Source organism: Mesocricetus auratus, unplaced genomic scaffold (genome assembly GCF_017639785.1).
Source record: "Mesocricetus auratus isolate SY011 unplaced genomic scaffold, BCM_Maur_2.0 Super-Scaffold_100022, whole genome shotgun sequence".
Lineage (NCBI taxonomy): Eukaryota > Metazoa > Chordata > Mammalia > Rodentia > Cricetidae > Mesocricetus > Mesocricetus auratus.
In genome coordinates, this window is record NW_024429203.1 from 29,201,290 (window position 1) to 29,208,446 (window position 7,157).

The window sequence follows — 7,157 nt, forward strand, 5'->3', positions numbered from 1 at the left end:
ACAAGCACACACATGTGCACACACATACACTGCTACAGATCTCCTGTTAACATGCTTATCTCCCCCCACCCCCACAGACTGGAAGCTGGAGGGAAATGTGAACCTAAACCAAATAGTCTCCAAATTCCTCTTTCCTTTTCCTTTTTCTTCTTAACATGTAATTTCTTTATTGATTCGTTGGAAATTTCACATCATGAACCCTAGTTTTGCTCACCTTTCAGTCTCCATATTCTCCCCTCACTCATGCAGTGGCCCCCAAAGAAAATTTAAAAAAAAAACGAACAAATCAAAAACAGAAAATAAAAACCTCTTCCCTTCTCCATCATTCCCACCTTTCCCACATCTCTGAATTCATCCTGGTGGTATTGGGAGTGGTGTGTCACACACACAGTAGACCCTTTTGTCCAACCAGCTTTACTAGCAAATGTCCATTGCAATGAATCACTGGTCTGGTTCAAGGAATTCCTCTCTCCATTTCCTTATTCTCAAGTTAACATGGATTCTCCATTCTGAACCGTAACAACCCTTATGTTTCTCTCAGTAATAATCTACCAAAGTGTAAACTCAATAGTTTAATTACTACTATTGTCATTTCTCATAGTTGAACAATGTTTTTCTTTTCCTATATTAACTCCACATATTAACTCCAGAGGTGCTAATAGTAATTTAGCTGTTAGAGCAAAAATGGTGGCCATTCGATGGGGAACACGGCGAGGGGTGGGGGGGAGTGGGACCTGGGAAGAATAGAGGGGGTAAAGAGGAAGGGAGTTGGTCATGGGGGAACAGGAAGTTGAGGGGGTGGGGGTAGAATAGGGGGAAGAGGGAATCATAGGATCGAAGACAGATCAGGCACCAGAGTGACCTCGAGTGATCTAAAGGTATAACATCAATTGGCAAGCTAAGCAATAGTGGAGGGACCACTTCGAATGCCCATTCCTGATAATGAACTTGATGTCTATAACCATCCGGGAGCCTTCATCCTGTGACTGATGGAAGCAGAGGCAAACACACAACTAATCACTGAACTGAACCCAAGGAACCCAGTGACAGAGAGAGAGGAGTGATGAGCAAATTGGCAAAGAATGGGCTGGCAAAACCAGCAGAGACAGCTGATCTGAACAGGGGAGTGCTCTTGGACCCCAGACCGACAGTGGGGAGGCCAGCATGGGACTGATCTGGACCCCCCAAATGTGAGTGTCAGTGAGAAGGCCTGGGCAACCTATGGGGCCCTGAGCTGTGGATCAGTGTCTATCCCTGGTATACAAACTGTCTTCATGTGCCTATAGCACAAAGAGAGATGCTCTCTCAGCCTGGACTCTTAGGGGAGTGCCTTGACCCTACCAAGAGTAAAATGACAGACTCTAGATATCCCCTATGTGGAAGGATTTGGCAATAGGGTGGGAGGGAGGGGGGGAAGGGGAGTGCGGGAAGAGGGGAGGGAGAGGGAACTGGGATTGACATGTAAAATAAGCTATTTAAAATTAAAATAAAAAATGATAAAAAAATGGTGGCCATTCAATGTAATATTACCATAGTTACAATGATCATGGTACCTTAGATAAGCCATACCATAACCCCAAAGATAGCACTGTGGTCTCTATGTATTTAGCAGGATTTAGATTTAATTTCATATATATGTATGTATGTATGTACATGTGTACATGAATTATCCACTAATACTCTATAAAATTACATGAAATCAATAAGATACAAGAGTAAAATCCTATACTATACATCAATATGACATTTGCATCATCCCTGTTATTTCATACTTACAAGACTTCACAAGATAGTAGTGTATGAATGCAGAGACGTGTGGTCAAATATAACAAAGTTACTTTTAATACTGTCTACAATCCTTTACTTCATAGAGGTTTTTTACTAGACTAGAAAAAAGATAACAGATAAGCATCCAAAGACCTGAGATGTAATTGGCAATTTATTTTATAGTATATGGTCCAGTTCCTTGAAATATTAAGTTTGAAGCAATGTGACCTTTTACTTTCATAAATATAACAATTCAGTCAGGCTCAGCTCTTTCTTGTTTTCCCAAACAATATTTATTTCGCTCTGAATGCCCTTCCCAAAGCCTCTCCCTAAGAAAATTACAGCTGAGGATATAGGTCAGTGATTAAGTGCTTCTCCCCCAATATGTACAAGAGGAAGTGTTGGATTCCAACACTGAAATATAAAATAAAAAAGACAAGAAGAATGTTTGGCAGTTGTGGTGGCACACAACTGTAATCCCAGCACTGGAAAAGTAAAGAAGGAGGAGCATATGATGCCAGCCTGGCTACAAAGTAAGATACTGTCTCAGAAAGGTGGGAGGAGAGCAGGGGAGGAAGGAGGACTGGAAGGTAGCTCAGTCAATAAATTGCTTACTGTGCAAGCATGGAGCATGGGTTCAATTCCAACACCCACATAAAGAACAACAATAACATTGGGTGTAGGAGCAAGTCTTGTTACACTAGCACTGGGACAGTAGAAGAGTCTACGGTTTGCTGGCCGGCCAGCCAGTCTAGCACAATTAGTTATCAGTTTCAGGGTCAGAGAGAGATCTTATCTCAAAAAATAGAGGTGGAAAGAAACTGAGGAAGACACCTGCTACCAACCCCAAGCTTCTGCCTGTGCACATATACATGCAAACACACACACACACACACACACACACACACACACACACCAGAAATAGTAAAAAGAATTCTACCTGTTGTTCAAGGTCTAACTCAAATGTTACTTCCTTTAAAGAGCATACATAGTCAGAATGCCTAGGTTCAACTCTGAAGTCGTTTTTAAAGTTTTTTAACCTCTCTGTGCTTTTTCTTCTTTTCTAAGACAGAGAAATAAAAATTTTTATCATACCTAAGAAAATAAGTGATCATGCAAGTTTATGGGAAGCTTTAAAACACAATACATACCCCCCAAATATTTAGTATTACTTTTTAACCTTTAATGATCAATACAATAGATGCACTACAGATTTTCTTTCTTTGAATTATTTTAGTTTTTCAACAAAAAGCTAGACATTGCTGAAAGACTAAAAAGCCTCCAAACTCAACAAGAGGAACTTGTTGCCTAAGGGGTTGGATGAGTCACTCCAGTGCCTCTGTCCTGTCTGAAGACTGTGCAACAAAAATACAACCCTATTACTCTCTGGTACAGAAGCAAAAATCCAAATTCCTAGACTCCACTCCACACATAATAATACATAGTCTCTGAGGTGAAGCAAGCAGGTATACAAAAAGGTGGGAACAAAAGATAGTATTTAGGGGTATTAAGAAAATGTTTTGGAAAAAAAGCAAAGAGAAATCTTGGGTTTTTTTTTTCTTACTCTACTTATAAACAGTGGTGAATTTATCTTATCCTCCTCTCAGATTAAAATTCCCCAATAAAAAGCAGATTAGCTATTTTACATAAAACTAAACTGAACACTCCCACTAGATACATGAATTGTAATATTGCACGTTTCATGTCTTTGTACTATATACATGCCTGTTGCCCTTAGAGATCAGAAGTGGGTATTGGATGTCCCTGAACTGGAATGAAGGACAGTTGTGAGCCACCCTGTGTATGCTGGAACTTGGAACCCTGACCATCTGGAAAGGTAGCCAGTGCTCAGAACCTCTAAGCCATCTCTAAGGGCCCTTCATTTTAGATTATATTTAGATATCTGTATGCTCTATACTCCATGTTATTGGCAATCTTGTACTTTTCAAACTTCTTGTAGTATTTGATATGACTGTTACCATCTCCTTACACCTGTTTCTGTTCTTGGTTGGGAGACAAGTTACTCTAACATTTAATTGCTATTTTAACTTTGTTATCCTCTAATTATGCTTTTTGTCAGCTTCCTTATTCATTAGCTGGCAACCTTAGGCAAACATCTTAACCCCATCAAACCTCAAGTTTTTTTCAAGATAAAATAATGATTAAGAGAAGTTAATGATTCCTGCTTATATCTACCATCATAATTAAGTATAATGATACTTTGCAAATGTTAATCTCCCTTACTGATCCTTTCCCTCTTATCACCATATAAATGTCAAGGTCTAACCTTGGACCTTTACTCTTTAATTTCAGCATTCTCCTTAGTAATCTCATCTTGGCTCTTAAATTCTCTAGTTATGTCTTAGACATGACTCTCAACTCTTCACCTTCCCTTTTGATCAGTTCTTACACCAGCTGAAACACCTCACTTCAGTCTCTCTGTGGGCACTGAACTCATCTTGTTCCCTGACCTTACAACATAGATCTTCTGACTACAGCGGCACAGAGTCAGTAGGGGAAATCTGAAAAGGAAGACTTCTGTGGCTTATGTATAAATTTCCCAAACTCAAAATTCTGCATGGGCAACTTTATTTTCACCAGTCTCTCCTCCCTGGGACTACACAGTTTTTCCTAACCTAAGCACATCTTCCTGAGCACAGATGCCTCAACTTCTCTTTCTTACATGTCACTTCCTTCCTACTGCCTAACTCGGGCCCTTGACTCTTAACTGGATGAACAGGCTCCCAGCTGGAGAAGTTGGAAAGAGAAACTAAATGAGGAATGAAGTCTTCTGCACACCAGAACATCCTACTTAGTGAGTTACTTGAGCCCCTTCACATCTTAAGGAAGAAACATTAGGCCAATTGATCCTAATATCTCATTAGGACTACAGATTCTATCTGGATGAGCAGGGGAGATGGTTTTCCACCAGTTCAAGGATAAGAAAAAGGCAGAGACACACTGTTACTAAATCAAATTTCCTACGTACAAATCTGGCTGCATCGTTTATCCCTGCATAACTCACAAGTCACTTGTCATTGTTGAATCTGTCTGACCATGAACTTGAAAGCCTTGTATGGTCTCAGCCCAACCTAGCTGTTTATTCCAGCCCAACTGAGCTACTCTCCAATCTCTTCTCATAATCATTCTATTCTCTTCACCCAGAATATTCCCCATATCCTTTATATGAAATTTGTACGGGCAACTTAACCTCCAAACTCCAGTTTCTGGGTCACCTGCTTCCTAAGCACCACATCCCCATTTCCTCACTGCAGCTGTTGATAGCTTTCCTGTGCTCCTTATCTTGCTGTCTTGTGTGATACAGATAAGTATACTTTACAACCTCTCCTAGCAGTGTTCCTAGAACACAAAGTCTAGCTTACGTCTCCTCTGTCCTAGCACCTAACACACTGTCTTACACACTGCAAGCACTAAGTGATTAGACAATTTTATAATTTACTGTGTATATCAGGGCAACTTCTGGAAGTTCTATATCAAACAGATTACTGAAAATAAATTTTTGAAATACTAGCTATAATAGAAAACTACCAAAGAAAACAACAGAGTTTGAAACCAGTTTGGAGAATGCAAATAGGAGAACCAAACATTTCATCAGAATACAAAGGAGTAGTTTTCAGTTGGGAAAAGTCAGAAAAGAAAAAACGCCTTCTGATGAGGTATCCAACAAAAATCTCTAGAGCTAATCCTGCCCCAGAGGGTTGCATTAACTGAGTAAACACAATGGCTGTTTACGATGAGTAAACCAATTCTGTCAGTCTACTTTCACTTCTCCCTCTGTGGAGTTGCTGCTTGCATCACACAGAGGGAATAATTCAGAAGTCCGCCATAATCGTCAGGACACCCGGCACAGCAGTCCACCTGCACACTGGTAAGAAGGGGACCAGGAAGGGAGCGGCTGGGGGAGTCCCCTACCTGGGAGCTGGCGCACTGCAGTGGCAAGAAGGCCCTGGAGGAACGGAGAAAGATCTGAGGAAACATTACTCAGCTCAGGGGCAGCAGGAAGGACTCAAGATTTCCAAATCCGAAGCCACTGGCCTTAATAAGTAAATAATGAGCCTGAATTGTCTCTGGCTCTGTAACAAAATGAGACTGAGGAAGGGCAGGCAAGAGGTGGGGCCTCAAAACACTGGTAAACTTAGTCTCAGTTCCATGGCATGTATCCCAACCAACTATAAGCAATCTTTGTTTCAACATTAAAATCAGACCAATTATATTCTCCCTCCTTGGCCATCCCTTTTTGGAATCTGCCCCTACCTATACTTAAGTCCATGGAACCAGATTCAGGGGTTCATTACACAACTTCTCTCCCTCTGAATGATTCAAACACAGTTTAAAGTCCAAATTTAGACCAACAGGTTACAGCTCACCCTTCTCCTTTTCATTTAATCCCTTTTCTTCTACATTCACTAATCTTATAAAAAGCATTTTCTCACAATAAAGCACAGACAGGACATGAAGTACTTTCACAAGTATCTTTGAGAATCTAAGTAACTAATACTGCTAGGAAGCAAAACTATCAAGACATGGGGTTCAATGCCCCACTCTTTTCTTTCTTTCCCTTCTTTCTCTTTTAATTCCAACACTCTGGAGGCAGAGGCAGCTAGAACTCTCTAAGGGTTCAAGGTCAGATTGGCATACACAGTGAGTTCTAGTGAGTTAGGGCAACATAGATTCTGCCTCAGACAAGCAAACAAGAAACCTGATGAAATAAAAATTTATTTTGAAGTTTACAGGCAGCGAGATAAGATTCTGTCTAATATGAAAATACAAATTCCTTGTGGTGCCCTATGCAAATGTACCCAAGTTCTAATTCCTTATTTTGGAAAATACATATTGGAAGACCAAATTGTTTATATGATTGAAAGTGGAGATTACAACTTTTTTGATCCAACTAATGTAGTTATATATTAAATAGGTCATTTTGAATAAAATCATAGCTATACTTTATTTGTATAAGAAGAGGAGTTATTTAGTCTGATAAGAGATCCTCTAGACCAAATCCAGCTTCACATTTTCATAGGATTGAAGTGGTCTACCAAAGCCATGTATAAGCTGACATCCTGAGTTCCATATTACCAATTTCCATCTCATCAACCCTACAGGTAAGGCTTCTAAATATAATTAATCAACTTCACAAATCAATGTGGTTAATAAATAATAAGGCACTTGGACAGTCAGACTTGATGGTACATAACCTTAGTGTTGATGCTAAGGAGGTTGAGGCAGATGTACCATGAATTCACCTGGGTTCTACAGAGCATGGCACTTAAAAAATAAATGGACAGGTTATAGTAACTTTCAATTTTTATTTTATTACTTTTATCACATGAAAATATTTCGAGCCAAATTTTTATTAGTCAAATATATGA

The 7,157-nt window shown here is 39.8% G+C and overlaps 1 protein-coding gene across 1 annotated transcript in view; it reads right to left on the reverse strand.

Annotated features, from left to right (window-relative positions):
* Bco2 (beta-carotene oxygenase 2) overlaps window positions 1-5,888 on the reverse strand; it is a 28,004-nt gene extending 22,116 nt beyond the window's left edge. Inside the window, exon 1 of the mRNA XM_005069499.4 lies at window positions 5,701-5,888. The gene's annotated coding sequence lies outside the window, so the exon portion shown is untranslated. The remainder of the gene's footprint in view (window positions 1-5,700) is intronic.
* Window positions 5,889-7,157: the final 1,269 nt, after the last annotated feature.